The 25036-nt window shown below is 33.9% G+C and overlaps 1 long non-coding RNA gene across 1 annotated transcript; it reads right to left on the minus strand.

Annotated features, from left to right (window-relative positions):
- Positions 1-2074: 2074 nt before the first annotated feature.
- LOC127115655 (uncharacterized) lies at positions 2075-2612 on the minus strand. Its single transcript, XR_007800835.1, has 3 exons — positions 2478-2612; positions 2296-2364; positions 2075-2165 (listed from the first exon to the last, which is right to left on the minus strand). It is a non-coding gene; the product is annotated as an uncharacterized LOC127115655 (long non-coding RNA).
- Between the last annotated feature and the right edge of the window lie 22424 nt (positions 2613-25036).

A 25036-nucleotide genomic window follows, 5' to 3' on the forward strand; every position in this document is an offset into this window, starting at 1 on the left:
TTTAATCACTTTTCAATATAAATAATATATACTAGCGGATAAGAAAATAAAGGACAAATAAAAAAATATTGAAAAGAGTATTGACACTTGTAAAATTATTGACCTTAAATTCATTTCAATTTTGAATTAATAATATACGTGGCAGTGAGTCGGCATAAGTGCTGAATAGGCAAATCAGGACTGGACAGCGGGCCGGGCCGGGCGGTTTCGGGCCCAAAACTCTCAGCCAGTCCAACCCACGGTTCATATATGAAGGCCCATTTCCGCCCAATATCAACACGGTTTGGACGGGTTCGGTTTGTGTGGATTGCGGGTTTGTTTTAGCGGTTTATTCGGGTTAAAAACAAACTTATATATGCAGTTATTACCACTTACCAGTCTTTCAATCTATAGAGCACATTCCAAGAATCAAGTGTACATAAAATCTTATAAAACATCACAGCTGAGAATTTTAAGAATGCAGCCTAATGAATCCATTAATGTACGACAAGTAATTAAACTCAATCTTACAGACACACAACTTAGAGGAAAGATGAGTGAAATGAAAAGCAGAAAATAATACATAGACATTGAGCTATCAACAACTACGTGTTTAATGACTGTTTAAGCTCTTTAATCTTCTGCTGTGTCATTTCTCCTCTCGAAAAATCAAAAACCTCTTCACTCAAAAGCTGAACAACCATTTTTTAGGTTAGTCATTGACATTGACATAAGAAACATAATTTAATGAAAAGTGAGATAGACTTACTTTCAATATAGCCATGCAATTCTCACATATCATTTCACTAGTTTTAGCTGCTGAGACAAGATCAGGAATAAAGCTTCGCCATCTTGCTGGCCACTCGTGCTTCAAAATTTGCGTGTGAGACACCCACCATTACATAAAGCCTTTAAGTACAAATTTTCCTAAGATGAATGAATGTGTGTATAAATGGAAAGCATAAAAATTAACCATAGAAACATGGGTTTCAGAACTTAAAAAACATAGGAATTACTAGTCAATGTTAAGAAACTGTGCTGTTTACCTGAACTAATATAATGTTGAGTTTGCTGACATACAACCTTTCCGCTCGAAATGAGGCCTCATTGTTGGAAAGCTATGCAAGAAAAACCAACAATAAGATCCATGGTGCGGGAAAAACCAAGTACTAAAAAAGAAAAACTATGTATGCCTGACTAGCTCAACACAAATAACTGCTTTTGCGAAATACAGCCGATACCTGTACAATGATATCAGAGATGAAATTCTTCATCCCGTCTCGCTGCTTAGCAGGTAATGCATTCCATCTATATTTAATCACACCTTCAAGAACCTGAATATAATGTACAAGAATAGAAAAAACATAAACTAAGAAAGGCAGCTGATATATTATTCTCATTCGAGATGAAAAACTTGTTTGACATTTAATAAGCATTGTTTTCAAAGGCAAAGCTCCAAAAGAAGTAAGTAGACTACAGAGGACAAAACTAAGTAATCCATTTAAAACAAGTATGAAAACATAAACACAGTAGTCAAACGAATATTGAGTTAATAGGTCGATCAAACAAAGTGATGTGGCATGAACATTTTTGTCATAAGCCAGCCTCTTGGCAAAATGGCTACAAAAAGAAGTTTCAGATAATATAAGCTATAAATTCAAGACCTCTGACAAAGCAAATTCAGTTACACCTTCGCATGAACAAGCTTTAACTTCAAGCATAATAGCTAACTAGAGATGTTGCAAAACACACAAACCAACTACATAAAGCCCATCAAAGTGTCGTCAAACTTCCAGTTCTATTAAGCTATCATTTCCATCTTAACGCTACAAATGTTTGTGTCTAAGTCATTGTGTGGTATATTATTATTGAGCAAAAGACAAAACAACAAATGTCCCCAAAATGCTTATTTTGATAAACTTCATATAATAATATGATAAGATGCAGAGATAGTAACTGGTTTGGTCATATACTTAGTTGTAGCGAGACATAACATAATAACCACAGGACATAAGAGACGGAGTGAAGACGAAGTGAAACCTTGTCAGCATGTCAGGGTCGACATCTTCCCATTTCACCTCTTCAATAATTTCCACAATATGCTTTGTCCTCTTTTTAAGCTCTATCGATTCAAGAAGATGCAGATCAACACTCAAAAATGTGCCCTCGTCAATAGGACAAGTAACCTGTAAAACATATATGCTAAGGTTAACACAGGGAGGACTTGCAGAGATTCTTTGAAAAACCCAATCAAATATGAATACACACATAAACAACTGATACATAAAATATGGTAGGAGATAAAGACAGATTTACCCTTCCATTAGTAAAGATAGCATTGACACCAGATTCAGACCCAAGGGCTGTAGACAAAAACTTCTCTGCCTGATAACAAGAAGTCTCATTATTGCAAACTTTCACGGTTACTGAACAATAAAAAATGTCACTGAAAGCCTGATATTTAGTTTAGAAAAGGGAAAAGCAGCCAGAAGAAGTACCTCACTCAAATGGCTTCTCACTTCATCAGCAGAAAATTCTGAGAGGGAAGATCTAAAGCTCTCAGATGGTAACCCGTTAGACTCGGCAAGCTTGCAGATCTCATCAATAAATGCTTGGGTCCCATCAACACCCACTAGAGATGTAAGGATGTATTTCTGCTGATAGACTGAGGACACCTGATCCAAAAAGTTTAATGCATTCTTTTTATGGCTGCATAAAACCATGCATTCATACCATAGTTATAAAACCGTGCATAAACTTAGAAAAGAAATGCATAAAACTGCATAATCAAATAGACAAATGCCAATCAATCTATTATTAAAAGTCAACTTTAAAAATTATAAAGCAAACCTATATGAGGATGTAGTAATTTCAAAAACCTTCACAAAAAGGAGGCTAAATAAATTTGTAGTATGATTGCCACTAAACAGAAGACCTACACGAGCATCTTTGGACCATTCTATCTGTAGAATAATGTTCAAATAAAAAAATACAAGTACTGAATAAGTGGCCCAACACTCCAACCAATGACAGTCATCAGGCTAAAAGATAGAAGAATATTTAAAAGAAATGAAAATAAGTATTAACCAGATAATTGAAGCCTTGGCGAAGTAACTTAATCCCACTCGCTAAAGTGATGTCAACGGCAAAAAGATGTGTCACGGGCTTCAAATCATCCATTGTTGCATTGGATAAAAACAGTCCAAATGATAAGACAAAAGACCAGTGTGTAGGAATGGACCTGTTTATTTTAACATATCAAAGAACTTACATCAGTGTGAGATTTTATTTGTCCAAAATATACTTGTTCTTGTAATCTCTGAGTCTCATCATTCAAGGCATTTAGTAGAGCTTCCTGTTAAAATCAATTGCAAATATAATTATTAGAGTAATTAAAGTAATACCAAATTTTAGTTTATGAAACTAAAAGTTGAGCACATAAAGCAGACTGAAAGTTAAACAGAACATCAAGCACAGTAATAAAATGAATTGAATCCTCTACAGTTCAGGGTGTACATTATATACTAATGTGAAAGTGGTTAACCATTCGCAATTAAACAAGGACCATGTTCAGGGTGTACATTATATACTAATGGGAAAAAACCATGCACTATCAATCACATTAGAACGAAAGCAAGAAAATGATAAAACGATAAAAAGAGTGAAATATCAATGCTCAATGACGACAACAGTTTGGGCAGTCTCTTCTTTAACAGCTCCAAAGCCTTCACCTTCTTCTTTCACCTCCCAAACGGATGGAGTGATGGGGAAAAAACTTAAATATAAAGCAAAATAAAACCTGTAGAAACTTTCACAGGCTCCAATGTCAACCAACCAATAGGCATTGGTAACTTTCACAGGCTCATATATATAGGTCTTGCATGACTCCAAAAAATCAAAAATCATAGCCTAGCTATTTTTCATTCGGCCATTGAGTAGTGATATATATATATATATATATATATATATATATATATATATATATATATATATATATATATATAATATATATATATATATATATATATATATATATATATATATATATATATATATATATATATAATATATAATATATATATATATAATATATATATATATATATATATATATAATATATATATATATAGAGAGAGAGAGAGAGAGAGAGCGAGAGAGAGAGAGAGAGATAGATAGATAGATAGATAGATCATGCATGACTCCAAAAAACGCAAAAAACATAGTTGACCTGGAAAATTGGACAACATAACATTAGTTAACAAAAATAATAATAAAGTAATAAGTAAATAATGATATACATACATCCATTTCAAGCACAACCCGAAGGTTGTGGCTGAGACTGTGATGATGAGACACCTGATACTCGTTTTGCTACTAAAGACATTTGTTGAAACTCTAAAATAATTAAATAAACAATTTTTAATAAGGCATAATTATACAACATTACATCATATTTATTAGAAATTCAGTAATAAATTTACCTGTTACAATATCTTCTGAAAGCTCAAAATCTTCCATGAGATTCATATCTTTGAAATAGGTAAAAGAAGGCCTTAACCAATTCTGGGTGCAAATTAAAGCCTCGGCCATTTCAGCAGTTAGAGAACTCCTATAGGTTTCTATGACTCTCCCTCCTGTGCTAAAATCACTTTCAGAAGCAACAGTAGACACTGGTGTGGCTAAAATATCTTTAGCCATTGTATATAAAATAGGATATTCGATTCAATTACGTTTCCACCGCACAAGAATGTCAAAGTTAGGATCCCTTTTGACACACTTTGGAGTTTTAGAGCTCGCTGAACTACGAGCCCTATGTTGGTCACGCTAGTGATGGTGGCTACATTAATTTCAGGTTGTTTGGGACAGAGTACACCTTCAACCACAAGCATTTCGGTAACTTACTTGGATTTCAGAATACTTATGATATATATATAATATATATATATATATATATATATATATATATATATATATATATATAATATATATATATATATATAATATATATATATATATATTATATATATAATATATAATATATATATATATAATAATATATATATATATTATATATATAATATATATATATTATATATATATAATATATATATATATATATATATATAGATATATATATATATATATATATATATATATATATATATTATATATATATATATATATATATATATATATATATATATGTTTAGACTAACAGTTGCAATGTTTGCGATTTCAGGTGTCCTCTATTTTTAACCTAAATTTTCAGGATGGAGAATTTTGACACCATGCTAGTGATCTTTCGTGACCCAGTAAAGGAGAAACACTATGCCATGCTCTCCCAACGTCCAATGCTACCCACCAGATATCCTGATTCAAGCTGCATGGAAGCATTAGGCGTTGAGCCTAGTGTCAGGCATTTATGCAGTCAATTGAAATGGGATGAGTATACTGAAGCGATGCATGTGACTTACAGGAACCTCACTTTGGAGTTTTTGAGCTCGCTGAACTACGAGCCCTATGTTGGTCACGCTAGTGATGGTGGCTACATTAATTTCAGGTTGTTTGGGACAGAGTACACCTTCAACCACAAGCGTTTCGATAACTTACTTGGATTTCAGAATACTTATGATGCCTCATCTGAGATCCCCATGAGCTATTTCCTGAGTAGAGACGTTGAGAAGTTCTGGAGTGACATTACATGTGGAGGTAACACTAACCCTTACACCCAAATCTCTAGCAAGATCCATAATCCTTCTTTCAGATATTTTCAGATGATTATTGCCCACACCTTTCTGGGGAGGAGTGACACCGATACACACGTAAGTGCTGAAAAGATTTTCTTCATGTACTGTACCACTCAGTCACGCCCGGTAGCTTGCGGAGCTTTTCTGATCGAGAGTCTCTATCTTAATGCTCGCTCCGCTATGAGTCCTATACATGTTGGAGGCACGATAACCCATATAGCCTCCACCCTAGGACTTGATAGAAGGTTATTTCACCTAACATCTTACTACAATTATACTTTGATGGATATTGACTTCTGTCTGGACCGTGGCCTCATGAGGAGATCTGTTTTCCACCCAGACCACTACAGGATCTTGATCGAGGGTGAGACTATCCACTATATTACTTTACCAGACCCTCAGGTAACTTATGTTTATAATCAGGCCAACTGGGCCTATGCCATAGAAGGCCAAGGAGAGACAGTAGATGAGCAGAGAATCCCACCTACCAGAATCAAAATCCTCACCAATAATCCAAATCTTCAGAGTCCAAGCATGCATTCTGAGCTTGTTAAGCTTTGTGAGGAGACTCCATCATTCCCTGGACATTGACGATATCACCGACCGAGAGGTGCCGTTTGCTATACTTATTTCCCATTATTTATTATTTATGCTTGTTTTTATTTTTCCCTTTTGATTTTATGCTTGCATTTCCTTTCCTAGCATCTCTCGACCCGTGACTTATTACTAACTATTCATATATATATATAATATATATATATATATATATATATATATATATATATATATATATATATATATATATATATATATATTATATATATTATATATATATATATATATATATATATATATATATATATATATATATATATATATATATTATATATGCATTATTATTATTATATTTTTATTTCCTCTTTATTTTATTTTATTTTATTTTATTTTATTTTGTCATTTATCAAGCTTAATAAAAAAGGCAGCATAATATGGAAGCCTATGTACACCCCCTTTTTTTACAAAATAAGGAGAAAATTGTAGCCCAAGAAGCAAAGAACAAGCTCGACCCAGACACCAATTCCAAAGCCATGGCGGGCGCCAAGGGGTCTGAACATTTAACGAAACAGAATCCCTAAATTCCCTTTTTTGCCTTCTTCAACCTCTCAAAACCCATTTTTTCCTCCTTCCAACTCCATTGAAGTCCATGAAAAATCCTAACTTTATCATTCTAACTCCAACCCATTATCATTCCCAAACTTCACCCATCAATTTCCTCCACCAAAAACCCACTAAAATCCCATTTTCACTTCCTAACCATAAAAATCAATTTTCTCTTCACTCACCATCAATGGCCAGAATGGACTTCGACAACATCATCCTTCGCGGAGGGAGACCCGGAGAACGTCAGAGATTTTTTTTGCAGAAGTTGCAAACACGGGAGATTCTCGCCACCAGGTATGTAGATGAGAACTGTTTGTATACTTTAGGGACGTATCATAGTGTTTTTCATATGCTGGATAATTTAGGACTGCATGATATTTTTGCTAATAAGGAACCCACCTATGATAGGCTGACTAGGGAATTTCTAAGTTCCCTAATTTACACTGTTCATCCTGGCACTGCTAGCACGATTGGTACCGTATGTTTTAGAATGTTTAATGTTGAATATGAGTATACTACCGATGCCTTAGCAGGTTTGTTAGGAATTCCTTACGGAGAGGGTGCCATTTGTGAGACACCCTTAGATGCTGAATGGGCACTCGAAGCCTTTAACTTTTGGAATAGATTATCAAATGTGTCTGTCACTTCTTTTGAAGGAATTTTAGCCTCCACTATTCATAACCCGACCATCCGTATTTTTCGATATCTTTTGGCATGTACTATTTTTGGTCGGCAAAATTCTAATAAAGTAAATGCTCGCGAGTTGCTATTTTTACAGGGTTGCCTTACTAATCAAAGGATCAATCATGTTCCTTTTATGCTTGCACATATGTCCGCCATTTTGAAAAAAGGAGGAACCATTTCTTTTGGTGGATTAATTACTTCTATTGCTAGAGCACTAAATCTCCATGCTGAGTTAGCTACATTAGAACCGCTCCCTCACCGTACCATTAACTTAAATTTTTTGAAGGATATGAAATTATGCAAGGTGCGGCGAGCGGCCGGTTATAATCTCATGATCCATGGTGTAGCTATACCGAGTGTTGTTTTACCTTTCTCTCAGCGTACAGATGTGTGACATGCAAGGAACTGGACATATGATCTCGATGTTCCACCTTTTATCGGTCCTTTTCCACCTAATGTCCCTATGGACGATAGGGAAGGGACCGATGATGAGTATGACCGGTGCGACCGGTCCTCTGCTCATGATATTCCTACACACATTGCATCACCTGCACACACTGCACCTTCCTCTTCTGACCATTTTGCAAGTACCACTTCCGGTTTTTACATCAGTAAGGACAATGTTCGGTTTAAGTGTGGGAGGAGATTTTTATCGCTTTCCTTTATTTTCAGTATGTTTTATTTTCAGTATGTTTTGTGTGTTTTAGTTGTTTGCTTTTCTTTCAATAAAATAACATGTGTTTGACGAGTCATCTGTGTGGTGTATCCGTACTTCTCCCATTTCTTTAGCCTTACCAAAAATTTTGTGAGCAAAAGAAAACAATGTATTTTGAATATTCAGGCTATAAGACAGGTTTATGACAGGAAGTAAAAGACTTGGGAAAACTTTTTCTAAAAATCGATATCGTCTTGACACCGTAGGCTTCATGATTATAAGAGTCGATCTCGATACCCCATATGTTGTGGCCCTAATTTTTGTTCCAAATAAGTCCTTAAGTAGTTTATCCTTGCTGTCAGCTCCGGCTTAAGCATGCTCTACGTAGGAGACCGATGAAAATAAGTGAATGATCATAAAAATTTATGCTTTGTCCTCTAGTTGTATGAAATTTCAGGCTAGGTGACTTTCACACGGTCATTTAACCCAGCAAAATAAAGAGGTTTGCGAAACATACAGAAGAAAAATAAAAAAAATATATAATAATATGCCTATTGTTGGTTGGTTAAGAGGTATCTGGTGCTGGACTTGGTAGGGTGGATTACGATCCAATCCCCAACAACTATAATTGGGTTAAATAAAGGGGTTACACCAACTTATATACCAGAGCCCCATGCTTAAGATCATAATCACTAATCGGTCACCTTACTATGAGTATGTACGGATAATGGGCTTAATGTGATTGCACCAGAATGAAAAGGACTTGAAGAATATGAAAAGAAGGCCTAGGTATGGTGGGGTGATATGGATTGATTTATATAGGGACGAAGCCTATGACTGCATTTGCGGGAAGTGTCACTACAATATCCTTAGTTCGATTCGTTAGTACCTATCGATACATTCCTTGAATGAGCTTATAAGCCTTTTTGCCTTGAATTAACTCTGGTTGATACTGTTTTTCTTGCATGATCTATAAAGAGTTTTTCTTGAGGACAAGGAAAGGTTTAAGTGTGGGAGAATTTGATCACACTGAATCACACCGCATTTTTGACTCGGATTTCACATGTTTTTTAGGTCTTTATTATCATTTTGCTTATGTTATGCTTTCTTTTGTGTTGTTTTAAGGTATTTAGCTCTTTCAGGACCTTTTTAGAAGAAGCGAAGCAAAAAGACCAAAAAGTTAGGGTTTTCGGCAAATATTGTACTCATGGCGTTCTGCATGACGGCCGCTATAGGAGAATCCATGACACATCAACCCTCAAACAGGAGGAAACTGCCACGATCCCATTAACTTCCCCATTTACTCACATGGCAGGCGCCATAGAGGGGTGGCGGGCGCCACCTTTGCATTTCACATTCCCACTAAAGAGAAGTTGAAAGGCATCCTGGTCTTTGCATGCTGTTGAGTTCCTCTATAAATAGGTCGTTCTAGTTGATTTCCAAATCATCCAACTTAGTTTACAACACTAAGACTATAATATCATCTGTAAAAGCGATAATCCTTCACATCGAGGGGTTATCGCACCTTAGTGAAATTGAGTTGGAGCACTTTGATTTTGCTGTCGTCTTTATTTTCAAAGTCAAAGGTTTACTTACTTCCTTGTATCAGATTTAAAGCCTCTGTTTGGAGCAGGTTCTAAATTAATCGCTTTTTTTATTTTACTTGCCATGCTTTACTTTATTTAATTCCTTTCCATGCTTTACTTTGTTTAATTTCCTGCCATTGTCTTTACTTTATTTAATTTTCTCGCCATTATCTTTATTGCTCGTCTTAATTGTTTTACACGCTTTACTTGTTCTTCATGCCTTATATTCTAAACTTCTTTTTAACATGTTCAACATCGTTGTATTTGTTTGTATTACCATGTCTGGCTAAATCTTTCAAAGGTTAGAATGTAAGGCTCGCGGTTAAAGAAATGTTTCACATATTGCATCTATAGAAATGCTTTAGGGGCTGTTTTGATTTTTAATTCGAGTTTTCTGAAACAAACTTGGTTAATTTTAACTACACAAGGAGTGCGAAAGCACCCTGGCTTAGTTAACTAGGAATTTTTATCACTTTAAGGAAAAATGATTTTTGAAACTGTTTTCGAACGCGTTAATAGATTTAAAATCAGGAAACTCCTTGGGTAAACTTTCCGAATCAAAATCACTTTTCAACTAAGCTTACGAGTCTTATTTCTTAAAAATAGGTTTACTACTTTAGCGTTATGCGCACCTTTTATAAGTGACAATAAAATGCCTTAATTTAAGGGTAAACTCGATTCTGAATACGCGAAAGCGACAGTTCCTGTTAAATGGATTCTTTTCAAGAGTAGAAAATATTGCCCCATAAGTAGTTTTATTTAGACAATCGAAGCATCGTTTAACTGACGTGAAATACATTCAAGCCTATCTTTATCTGCACTGTATTTATCATTTTCTTTATTTACTGTTATTTTGCGACATCAATATCTCATTTGTACCGCCTTAGATAAACATCGTAACAATAGTAATCGATAGATTGAGGATTTGGTGTCTTTCGGATCGATATTCTTTTATATTACTCTGACGCGATTCGTGCACTTGCGAATGGAGTGATCAGGAACACCCAATCAGTGTCTAATGGGGCTTCATAAACAACCCCATCTCCATAAGGGAATTGCAACAACTCAGCGAGCTGGTTAGTACTAAATTTTTACTCCCTATTAAACATTCTAAATTTCACAGTCCCAGAGATACTAGCAGAACCGGGTTGCACAACGTAAATGAGGGAACTAAGGAATTCCCTAATAAACCTGGGATAAGTAACATCCCTATGTGTATAGAAATCAAGTAATCCTTCCCTATCAATCATCCAGTTAACACTATCAAATAATGTTAGCTTATGCAAATAAGTTTCGTCGGCATACCTTGTCGGGATGATTTCCCGTTTCACCAGAGCTTCGAACCTTTTGTGCTGTTTATGCCCATCTTTACCTTCTTGAAAAATCAATCCTTCAAAAGCAGCATTGCCTTCCTGAGCCTTTGTTGAAATGCGAAGAATTTGAAACTTTAGTGGGAAAGAAGAGGTTTGTAAGAATGGTGATAGTGATGGTTATGGATGTGTGTTTAAATAGAAGTGACATGGAAAAGTGAAAAGGTTAGAGGATTAATGAGGGAATATTTTGGAATGTGTAGGAGGTGGGGTGGATAGAGGTTGGGTAGGTGGAGAGGTAGAGTTAATAATGGGGGGAGGAAGCTTGAAACGCAGAAACTATAGTTTTTTCGTTTTTGTTCAGCGTGGCGACCACCATGTATAGTGTGGCGAACGCCACGAAATTAAATCATGGTGAGTGCCATGTAGGTGTGGTGAACGCCACACGTGTCAGGAACTGTTTTTATCCATTATACTCATGATTTTTGATGTTGGGCTTTTTCTCACCGGCTTCTTTCCTTATATTAATTTGTTTGGCCTGCATCATGGTTACTGGTGCAGAAATGTTTTTTTGATAATAAAAATGGAAAATTTTATTCATAGGAAAATATAGAAGTTCGTCAATAATATATAGATAAACAACTAACAAAAAATATAATCAAGGGAAATTAAACAAACAGGCAAAAATTTACTGAATCCAAATGGTAAACCACCATCATAGTAGCAAATGAATGTCATAAAGCAAAAACAACTGTCAGAATATTAATCAACATAAATGTCAAAACAGAAGTAGAACAATAATAAAACGGGAGTATCACTAAAGGAGAGAGAAAGAGAACAGTAATAAGGTTAGTAGAAATATGCTAAAGAGAGATGTAGCGTGCTTGAAAATAATACATGAGAAAGTTAGTAAATAATCAGTAGAGGTTAAATTTCTCATTTATATATTCAGATAAGAAAAGAAAAGGAAACGATAAATAAAATCCATGGGTTGCCTCCCATGTAACACTTTGTTTAATGTCGGTAGCTAGACGACTCAGGAATGTAAGTACTCTTGGTGGTTCTTTCGAGAATGAATCCTCAGTCAAACTTAGTGATGCATAGTGATAGAGACTAGGGTGCCTTAATCTAGACGATGTGACAACAAGTTACGATATTTTGACGTAATTGGTCCCCGACAATTGCGCCAAAAACTTGTTCGCGAGATTATGAGTCTATCGAATTAACTAACAACAAGTGTATAGTCTATCACGTAGTTTTAAAAGATATCGATCCCACATAGAGTAATAGTCAAGTCTATCGTTTCTAATTGTCACGATGTTTATCTAAGGTGATACCAAAAAATGTTTGGAACAGAAACAAAATGAAAATAATAACGTTTAAATGAATTCAAAAATGTAATACTGGAACATGGTCACATCAATCAATAATACTCCTATTATCTCTAATTAGAACTACCTATGGGGCAATGTTTTCTTCCTTACAAAAGAGTTAATTAAGAAGGAACCGTCATTTTCGATTTTTCAGAACCAAACTTTATCTTTAATTTATACCTACCGTTCACACTACACTAGTCGCATCTTGCGTAAAAGTAGAAAATCCTTTTTTATGTAACCACCTCTTTAACCAAGTAGAAAAGTAATTTTGATTGAAAAATTTAACTTAAAGATTATACTAAATTCAAAACCGCCCCAAAAGCACTCTTACAAAGACAACATATGAAGTACCGTCAATTCGACGGTCCTCATATTCCAGCGCTAATGATTTAGCTGGACATGGTTATGGTAAAAAATATATCATATGATTGAAAAGTGCGATATGGCATATTAAATTGATACATGTGCAATTGAGTTTCAACAAGAACTTGCTAATAAATGTATAGTTTTGAAAATAATTTTTTGTATGAAAAGTAACAAGCGGGAAATAAAGTAAACAGAGTAAAACGGTGCAATGAAAATAAAACAAAGTAAAGCGGTGAGAGGCAATAAACAAAGTAAAGTGGTGCAAGGAAATTAAATAGACAAGATAATTAAAATGTAAATAAAGTTGAATTAAATAAGAACCTGCTCCAATCGGAGACTTGAATCTGGTACAATGCAAGTAGACAAAAATAAATTTCGACGGAATATAAACGAGGGAATATAAATAACTTCAAAATAATGGTGTTCCAAACTTGATACATGAACAAAATGCGATAACCCCGTGATGTACAAAGTTAAAGCTCTAATAATATTAAACTTTATGGCTTATGTTTGTGCAAAGCTTGGACGATCAAAACAATGAACTTTATGGCCTATTTATACTAGTACTAGACCTAAAGAAGCATGTAACTCCTTCGGCATTCGTGTGAGGAAAAAATGGTGGTCATGGGGTGAATCTCCAACTGCCTTTGACTAGAATGCCAAAACCAAAGATGGTGACCTCCATGTAGATATGGCGACCACCATGTTCCCAAAATATACATACCTAGTCTTTGTGATCGTTGGGATGTGAGACCCATCATCATCCCCGCGGCTACCTCTATGGTGAATGCCATGTGTACATTTTACTCATTTTTCTCCGTTTTCTCTTTGTTTTGCTTCGTTTGTTCGAGTAAGGCCCTTTCTAGGGCATGTACTTGAAAACAAGGAAAAGTTTCAGCATAAAAATAGAAATGATAATAAAAGGATGGTAAAACGTGTGCAATCCGAATCAAATATGTAGTTTAGTTTGATGCTATCAATAGCCCGAAGTGGATCTTTTTCTATCTTGACATCCAACAAAATCATATTCATAATATCAAGTGATCTCCAACTGGTCAAATCTCATATATGTGAGCATATATTCTTTTTTTATTTTTAAATACCTCATGACCCTTTTGGATACTTTCCATTGATCTACTCCTAGATTACTCAAATATCTACCTAACATCCCAACCATGAACGTAATATTTGGACACGTACATACTTGGGCATACATCAAACTCCCTACTATTGACACATAAGGAACCTTTTGAAATTCTTGAATTTATAAATTTCCTTTTGGACACCGACTGAGACTAAATTTGTCTCCCTTAGTAAGTTGAGTCTCCCCTGGTTTACAATCCTGCATGCCAAACCTTTTAAGTATCTTATCGATATTGCTCCTTTGTGACAATCCTAGAATACCTCGAGATCAATCTCGATGTATCTGAATTCCTAATACAAATGAGGTGTCACCAAGATCTTTAATTTCAATTTTTCTTGATAGAAATCTCTTATACGATTTATTTATTGTTATAGTATAACTTAGGTGGTCTTTCAATTCCTTTCATAATTTGTAGCCTAGTGACAAAGTTCCTCAACCAAATTCCATGGTTGGATGCCTCAATGCATGCTATAAATTTTATTTCCATGGTGAATGAAGAAATGAGAGCTTTCTTGGCATTGCGCCAAAAAAATACACCACCATCCAACATGTAAATATAGTCTGAACTAGATTTTTTTCTATCTTGACATCCAACAAAATCAGAGTCAGAATATCCAGAGATCTCCAACTGGCCTGACCTTCTATATGTGAGCATATATTCTTTTGTTCTTTTTAAATACATCATGGCCATTTTGGCTACTTTCTAATGATACACTTTTGGATTGCTCAAATATATTCCTAAGATCCCAACCATGAATGCAATATTCAGACTCGTACATACTAAGGCATACATCATACTCCCTACAGCTGAAGCATAAGGAATCCTTTGCATTTCTTGAATTTCTAAAATTACTTTTAGACACTGACTGAGACTAAATTTGTCTCCCTTAGAAATTAGAGTATCCCCTGGTTTACAATCTTGTATGTCAAACCTTTTAAGTTCCTTATCGATATAGCTCATTTGAGACAATCATATAATACATCGAGATCAATCTCGGTGTATCTGAATTCCTAATACAAATGAGATGTCATCAAGATCTTTCATTTCAAATTTTCTTGATATAAATCTCTTTTTTTTGCATCATGCTTATATCATTAGCGTCAAGAAGTATGCCATCAACATACATGATTAAAATATATATTTGCTGATAAATGGTTTTATACCGTTATTTCTAGTCGTTTTTACCTAGCATTTCATCGTTTTTTATCTGTTTTATTTCTATTTTCCATATTTTACACTTTAGTTGTGTGTTTTTATTGTTTTCGGGACCTAATGAATATTCAAGATGAAAAGAGAAGGAAAATAAGCGAAACATGGAAAAAGTCAAAAGTCAGAAAATCCCCATATAAAATCCAGGGTGCTGATGCGACCAGCCGTAGCAGCAAGGAACCTAGGGTTCTAACTTTACAAAACTCTAGTACATAGACTAGAGGCATGCTATGACCACCTGTAATAGCTGTTACGGGCCATAGCAGAAGGGTGAGGCCGATTTTACTTTTTTCATTTTTTAGATCCATTATCATGTTTTTGACTTTTAGGCATGATTTGACTTTGAATAAAAGATATTGATCCCAATTTTGATTCTGCGAAGTTTCTAAGTATTTTCCATTGTCTTTGTACTCAAGTATCCTTTGGAGCAATTTGGAAGCTATCAATTCAGGTTTTGTTATTTGTTTTCATATTCAGTTGCTTGTCTATTTCAATTGGTTATTATGAATTCATCCGTGAGCATTGAATTGGTTGTGTTTGCCCTCACCATGAATTGGTTGTGTTTTCCATCTTATATCCTTTGGTATGCTCCGTCACATGTTGATTACAAGAGTATTTTGCCTAAATTTATTTTATTGCCTAAGTTCATGCATTCCAACTCTTATACGAAAGTAAAGTGTTGTCAGGTACTGACTGTAGTCTAAAAGGATATGTGTCGGTACCGGAGCACATGGTTTTAAATAGGCAAGTCCAATACAACGAAAGTGCCTGGACGAATTTGAGAAAGTTTTATAGCCGAGCAAAAGTAACGAATTTGTGAAGAATAATCCATTTGTGACGATTAATCTATAGAAATTTCTTTCTATTATAGAAAATGAGCCACGTCTCCTCCTTACAAGAACAACCTCAGCCGAATTGGTGTGAAGTGTTCACTAGTTAATGTATGTTGCAATGGGCGAGATCCATAAAAGGGGTGAGGTTCCTTTTGTGATTTCCATCGTTACTTGTGGGATTTCTAAGCTCGATATCCTCAGAGTTTCATTAATGAAAGAATGATTAAATCTAGAGGCTCTAGTGCTTACAAGCTTAGAAAGGACGTTTGCCCTAGTACTTTGATCTCTTTGGACGTGCAAAATTTCATAGAATTTGAATTTCGCCAACCTTTCTCTTGCTAGGGCTACATATCACTATAACAAAGGGTGTTTGGTTTGAGCATCTTGTGAGACCCGTGGCACTACCAATTGTGAATAAGTTTGCAAGTTAATGTTTTATTCCCTCATTTTAGAGGTTAATGTGAGGCTGACAATGGAAGTTTCATACTCAACATAGTTACTGGTAGTAGAAAATTCAAAACATAGGGATACCTCGATCACCAAGCCAACTTCCTTCTATAATGGTGGGATAAACCTCATCGGATTATTCAACCCAAAAGTTTGTTGATTCTTAATGCCCATAAATAATAAAGGGGGTCTAAGTAAGATTACCCTCACTCGATTATTCTTCCAAAAATTTGATTTAATCCCTAAGTAAAATAAAAGAGATATGTGTGTAAAATGCTTAAAAGGACATTATAAAATCATATTTTTGGTATAAATATCATAGATAAAATACCTTTTGAAAGCATGGTTGTATTCATAATGAGAACCAATATGAATAAGGGGTTTATGGTCAAGCTTATGGCGAGAACTTATTCTTTGAGGAGGAAACTTGTAAAATGTTTTTGTAAGAACCTTTGATCTAAGTGAACCCTAAAATACTTAAGACTTAGGTTAGCTACCATGTGGATTTTGATTGAGTCTTTGTACATGTATCTATTTGAATTCTTATAAAAATTGTTGTGTCCCTAAATTTCACAAATGAGCTAATTTCTTGAGGACAAGTCATTTTAAAACATGAGAGAGTTTGATAAGTTGTGTTTTTAATATTTTATATGTTTGAATCTATAATTTATTTCCTATTTTTGTTTCTATTTTACTTTAATTTTTTTTGTTTCAGGATTTTTAAGAGAATTGAAGATTCAAAGTCATGTTAAAACGGAAGAAAAGCTAAACCTAAAAAATGCCTGAAGATACTAGGAAGTTTGAGCAAGTAAGAAATGATTTTAGCATAAATCAGAGGGCATTATAGTCATTCTATAATATGCATTACAACTATGATGGCCCTGAGAATTTTGGCCTTCTAAAAATGAAGCTTTAGCGTGATACAATGGCCAGTCATAATTGTTGGGTCATCGATTTCGGGATCAACATGAGAGAGCATTTACATTCATTGAGGCATTCCTTTCAGGGAAACACATCTTATGAGAGACACACCACATATTCACCAAAAACTTTAAGATGATTGGTGTGTGCGTTCTCTTATTTATAAAGTGTTCAATCTCCATTTTTGTAATTAATGTGGGACTTCCCCACACAACTTTCTCAATACTTCTAGCTCATAATTATTTTTCTCAAGAATAATAGGCCTATTAACAGTTGAGATTTCACTTTTCTACTATTTCATTTTGTCATTTAAGTAAAATTTATTACTTCATTCCAATTACTTTCTTAACTATAGAAAAAAATTAATACTTAAATCTCAACTTAATATAGCTTTTACTCTTATTAAGGGTTCCCTCTTTAATAAGATGTGACTTGAACTTATACATCTATGAGTAAAGATATTTTTCACTTTAGAAATTTATTTTATAACATTAAATTAGATTGAACATAAAATTTAAAATAATATTTCAAATATGTTGTGTCGTATATTAGATAATATACGAGAAAATAGAAAATCGATTGACCGTGTAAAATTATTTTACACTGTAATTCAATGAACGACTGTATCCGCCACATTATACTGATATTTTAAAATAATTTAGATGATTTAACAAATTGATAATTTTTTATTAGACAATCGTACAATTTTTTTATACTGACGATGCATGTTCAGTAAACTCATAACTCATAATATATAACGTTACGATATATTCATACTGGAAGCAGACATCACCTTACAATATATAAGGTAGAATCAAATTCAGTCTAAGTTTTAAAAATGACTATTTCTTACATGGACCAAACTACAATTCTCTTCTAGAATTTCAATCTATTATACTACTATTGTTACTATTGTGTTTGTTTGATAGTAATACCATAAATTGAATCATTTTTTATAGATAAATTGGGCATAAGCCCAAAAAATTAATATATAAAAAGATAAGCAAGTAAAAAAATGAGGGGGACAAAAAGTCAAAACCTCAAACCTATTTGATCCTAAAATTAGGCAATCCTAACCGGTTTTTAATAGGTTTAATAGCCAGATGAACATCATTCCACCAAATAAAGTTAGTTATATCTAATCCTATGTTAGCCAGCTTATCAGCACAATGATTTCCTTCCCTATATAAATGAGTATCCAAAAAATTAAAATTCCTTAGAATATTCGTACAGTTGTCCCATTTGTTCCTGATTTTCCAAGGCACAACATATGGTTTAATTGATTCTATCACAACTAATTTAGAGTCTGAATCTAACCAAATATTTGTCAAACCATGAGTGTCAGCATTCTCGATAGCCAAAATCGCTCTCATTAGCTCTACAAAAAGAGAATTCATTATGCCAAAATTGCACACAAAGCTCCCTACATGATTGCCTAAATGATCCCTGAAGATCCCCTCATATGCTGCCTTAACCAGGACTCCACCAGAAGCTCCATCCATATTAACCTTTATCCACCCTATAGATGGAATACTACAAATAACTTATGTACAATTATGAGGTTTTGGAGGATTGATGGAAACAGAGAACTTCTTAAGAATTTGAAAATCACCAATCCAAAGAAGAGGATCCATTAGCAAGCTGCGAAAGGGAAAACATGAAAGAGCATGTAGTTCTTCAAAGAATTAACTTATTCTGAAACCGCACTTGATTACGAGAATGCCAAATGCCGTTGACCTCAACAATAATTGAAGCACGATAAACCACCTTGCGCCGTGCAGAAACTGGTTTGTGCATAACTAACATACAATCATCAAGATCAACAATTCCCAAATTCATGTTTAGCATGATGCAAATACAGTTCCAGATCTGCCAAGAGTAAGAGCATCTAAAAAAAGATGGGAGATTGATTCCTCACTTTGGAAACAAAGATTACAAACCAAGGGGCCAGTCACACCAAAATTCTGAAGCATATCGTCTATTGCCAATCTATGTTTCGTTAATCTCCAAAAAAGAATAAATTGAGAAGGAAGGATGGTCGGGTGCCAAATAAAACTTACCCCAGCACTACCTGGACCTTGCTTTATATGATGATTGTAACCATCTTTAACACAATATTTTCTCCACTTTTAGCCCTCATCCAAACAAGTTTGTCCTCATTCAAACAATTGACATGAATGTTAGAAACCAGCTGAGGAAGATCAAGACAAAAAGTAATCAAAGCGTTAGGAAAAACAATGGAGTTACCGTGTAATATAAAACATAACCCCACCTTCAGAAGAGACATCCTATCAGCTGGAACATGAAGGAGAGAAGCAATAATCATCCCCCACAAGTTATCACACCACAAGTTTATTTTGTCTCCTTTTCCAATTTCCCACATAGAATGTTCCATAAGATCAACATAAGCCTCCTTACAACCCATACAAATGGAGGAGAAAACACGGGACTTTCGAATATGACCCTTCCTGAAAACACGAGCTTTAACAATTATGGCCCAAAAGTCAATATCATCCACAATACTCTAGCACTGCACCAATCAGTTAGATGCATTTGTTTCCCTAAAAGAACGGATGCCCAAGCCCTCTTCGTTGAGATCCTGATAGAAAGACTTCCTTTCCATCGTTTCCAACTTCCTCTGATGAATGTCCCCACTCCAAATAAAATTACGACACCAAGTTTCAATCTAAGTGATTAAACTAACATGCCGAGAGTAAATTCTGATAGAGTAGAGTAGCATGTGGTGAATCACTAAATTGACCAATTGGACTCTACCAACTATTGACAATAAACTAGCCTTCCAAGCCACCAACTTAATCCTAATTTTATCTACAACTGACTGAAAATAAGAAGCATTGTGTCTTCCCTTGAAGATAGGGACCCCAAGATAGAGAAAAGGGAGAAACTCCATCTTGAAACCAATTTTTTTAGCCAAGTAACCATGCCTAAGAACAGTCGTCGAACCTGCAAACAATATGGACTTGGCAGGTTTATAGACCTGTCCAGAACACACAATGTATCTTTCAAATAAATTCGTAATGGCTTCCAAGGAGGAAGAACAATCCTTAGTAAAATTAATGATGTCTTCCGCATACAAAGTATGATATGGGAACATCACATTTCTGTAAGGTTTGATACATTTCAACCTATTGTTTGCAACCAAAAGAGAAAGGCCTAAGCTAAGAACATCCCCGACCAGGAAAAAAAGAAGTGGAGATAGAGGATCTCCCTGTCTAACCCCCTCTTGCAACTAAAGAATCCCCTAAGATCCCCATTAATAGAAACAGAAGCCTTAGCCAATTCTAACACCAAATTAATCCAAGAACAAAACTTCTCATTGAACCTGAACTGCTTAAGGACTTTTAAAAGAAACTTCCATTCAAGAGTGTCAAATGCCTTGGATATGTCCACCTTGAGCATAACATTACCACTAAGAGACTTTTTCTGGATCAGATTAGTCACCTCTGAAGTTAGGCAAATATAGCCCTTGATGCTACTACCATGAAAGAACCCATTTTGCTCCTTGGAGATTAAATGAGGAAGCACTATAGCCAACCTATCCGTTAGGACCTTTGAAATGATCTTAAACTTGAAATTAGCAAGAGAGATTGGTCTGTATTGGTATATGTTGTCAGCTTCTTTAAGTTTTGGGATCAACACCAATGTGTTGGAATTGTAATTGGGAGCTAACCAACCATCCTTAAATAAATGAAGAGTTGCCTTGATAACATCTTCTTCAATGATGCTCCAATATGTCTGATAAAAAATGGGACCAAATCCATCAGGGCCAGCAACACTATTCTGCTTAAGATTAAAAACGACACTTCGAATTTCTTCATCTGAGGGAAGATAAGTAAGCAACAAGTTAATTTGATTAGTCACCAAACAAGGAATACATCCTCCACGAGCAAATTATCCTGCAAAATAATAAATATAGAGCAAATTATTATGATTGTTGATGAAGACTCCATCAACTTTCACCGAGTGAATGTTGTTTGAGGAATTTCTGATTTTTGTTATCCTATGGAAATATTTGGTGCTCCTTTCCCCTTGCAAGTGCCAATTCACTCTAGCCTTATCCTTCCAAAATAATTCCTCAATATTGAGGGTCTGCTCTAACCTAGCTTGAGCCACTTTCTCCTGCTGAGCCAAATAGTCAAGATGACCTTCAACATCGATTCTCTCCTGAATATTAGCAAGCTCCTGCTCAGCCAATTTCACCTTATCATGAACATTGCCAAAGCAGTTCTTATTCCACACCCTAAGGCTATCCTTCAGAACTTTCAACTTAGAGGCCAAAACAAACATAAGGCATCCAACAAAATTGATCTTCCAAGAAGATTACACTACCTTAATGCAATCTTGACGAGTGGTCCATATTTGCAAAAACCTGAATCGAGACTTAAACTTGAAATCATTAAAATTAAAATGCAACATAATAGGGAAATGATCTGACCGAGACTTGATAAGAGTAGAGCAAGAAGATTGAACACACGAATTGATCCAATGTTGAATACATATGACCTTGTTAAACCTTTTCCTAGTATGTTGTAACCCACTTCGACCATTAGACCATATGAACTTCGCCCAACAGTAGGCATATGAATTAAGTGACTATGATCTGACAAGTATGCAAACTCATCCATCGGGCCCCTGGCTGGACTAAAGGAGCCATCATACTCATGAGTACCAAGGATTATGTTGAAATCACCCATGAAGCACCATGGAATTTTATAAGTATGAAGGATATTTTATAGAGTACCAAGGATTATGTTGAAATCACCCATGAAGCACCATGGAATTTTATAAGTATGAAGGATATTTTATAGAGAATTCCATAAATATCTTCTTGTAATGTAACTTGTCGAAGCATAAACAACCGATATACCAATAGAAGAGCCATTGACCAAAACAGTAAAAGAGACATGTTGATCATCAATATGTAACACCTCAGGAGTGAGGCTTATATCGCAGAGACACCATAGATTGGGAGGAAAAGGGTGCCTACTATTAATAGCAAAAAAAATGAGATTTAATCTACTGATCCAGGACTGGTGGAAAAGATCCTTATCCATCCAAGGTTCAACTATGAAAACGAACTAAGGTTTGGAACTCATCACAAACCTTTTAAGAGCCAATTTTGTAGGAGAGTTGGCTAATCCTCCCATATTCCAAAATAAACAATTCACGGGGAATTATTTGCGCTTCCAGGCCTCAACCTTGTCTTGTAATTACCTCTTGCTACATATTTTTTATGTACTTTTTTCTTGGACTTTGATTTCACTTTCATGAAGCCATTAAAATCGTCTCACAAAGAGTTTTGCTCACTATCACTAATGCCTTGTTTTGCTAACTCCTTGTGAACCAATTATCCCAAGATGCATTAAGGAACATCAAATCCTGTTGAAGCTCATTATTAGTTTCAGGGGCTTCTTCATCAGAATTCCTTTGTGTGTTGTCTATGAAATCAGAATTTTCAATTGTGTCATCCGCCTCGCTGACCAAAGCTAGAGTTTTGTCAATATCGTGTCTTACTTCTTCTGTTCCGTCCACTACATTATCAACATCCATGATAATCATAGGACCACCAAAATCTAAAAGGGTTCTCCTTCCCAATTAAAATACTTTTACCTTTGTCAACTCCATTCACAATTACAGTGAGTGCGATTGATGAATGGGCTTCTAGATTTGTTATAGTGATCTTTCTCATGGAATATGTCATTTGCTAAATTCAAACCATTAATGACTTGTATATAAATTTGTTTCTTTGCTTTTTTCTGCTTACCACTATCTCCCTCTAACACATCCTTCTCTCCTCTCTTTTTCTAAATACCAATTTTAAAATCACCCCTCTATGTTTGCATCTGTTAATTGGATGACTAATAATATTGCAATTGTTGCCCAACTTTAAAAAAATTTCATACTCAAAAACGCCAAAGAAAACAAATCTCATTCTTTCCACTAAAATTTTATATCTAATTTCAAACATTCAAATCCAAATCCACTAAAATTCTAATAATATATTGGAAAGTAAGACACAAGGCTCAAGGCCACTTTCTCTTTTAATCACTTTTCAATATAAATAATATATACTAGTGGATAAGAAAATAAAGGACAAATAAAAAAATATTGAAAAGAGATTGACACTTGTAAAATTATTGATCTTAAATTCATTTCAATTTTGAATTAATAAAATACGTGGCAGTGAGTCGGCATAAGTGCTGAATAGGCAAATGATGTTGAGACTTTTATGGATAAGATTGATTTCTCCGACTCATAAAGCCAAAAAGCTGAATAGAACAAACCAAATATAATGCAAAATTCATTCAATACTTGTTCGGTCTCTCAACACAACATGTTCTTATCAACATGTGTCAAATGTTACACAAAAGTACATCAACCAAATGTTATGTTGATTGCCAAAACTGTTTGCGCCATAGTTTTTATATATTACATCATGCGACTATTAGTATAAATTATTATAAATAAGTTTCATTTTTTATTCATAATTAATATATCTTAATTATATATGAATTAGATCAATAATTATTAAATATTTTTAGGGAAGACTCGTTAATGTTACTTTGATATTTTTAAGAATTTTACTTAATTATAAGAAGAAAAATGTTATTTTTACTAACAGTAAAATATAATAATTATATATATATATATATATATATATATATATTATAATATATAAAAATTATTTTTTATTTTTAAATAAAATAATATCGATATAATATTGTATGATTAAATAATTTCGTAATTTTATTAACTAATTTTTTACCCTTTATTAATCAACTTTATTTACGATTAAAAATTATTTTTAATATCTAAATTTATTAACAAATTTCATAATTTTATTAACCAACTTTTTACGTTTCATTAATCAACTTTTATATCTATTTGGTGTAAAAAAATGTAGGAATATCATCCTTCTTCTAAAAAAATTGTATCTTTTCCAAATGTTGTATTAAGATATTCAATAATAATGAACTTTTTTGTGACAACTTTCTCCATAAATGTTTTTATAATTTTATTTTGAATTGAATTTATAAAATAAATAAATAATAAGATGCCAATTATTAAAAAATTGAAACTAAATTTATATTTTTATTCAAAAAATAAACTAGTTAAATATTTGTAAAACTATAATTACATATTACATTATAATTATTACACAGAGAAGAAAATGTATGCATTATAAAAAAAAAGAAGAAAAAAAACATAACTTTAAAAAAAAAGAAGAAAGATCAAAAGTTAAGTTTATTCTTCTAAATTTAAGTTCACTTCTCTCTTCTGAATGTTTTAGAATCAGGTTAATATGATTTTTGAGTTTATAGTTTATATATGATAATAAAAATATTACTTATAATGATTTTTTCATCACAAATTTATAATTTATTTTAATAGATTATAATTATTGAGAAGATTTTAAGTTCCGCATTGATTAAACATAAAATTTAAAAAGAGTTTATATAGAGTGAACACTCTTCATCTTATAAATTGGTTTTATGAGAATGAATTAAATCAAACTCTAATATAGTATCATAGTCTATCCATCAAACTATAGACCGACCTTCATTTAAAATTCACGCACAAAACTCAACTATATTA

This window comes from Lathyrus oleraceus, chromosome 1, assembly GCF_024323335.1.
Source record: "Lathyrus oleraceus cultivar Zhongwan6 chromosome 1, CAAS_Psat_ZW6_1.0, whole genome shotgun sequence".
Taxonomy (NCBI): domain Eukaryota; kingdom Viridiplantae; phylum Streptophyta; class Magnoliopsida; order Fabales; family Fabaceae; genus Lathyrus; species Lathyrus oleraceus.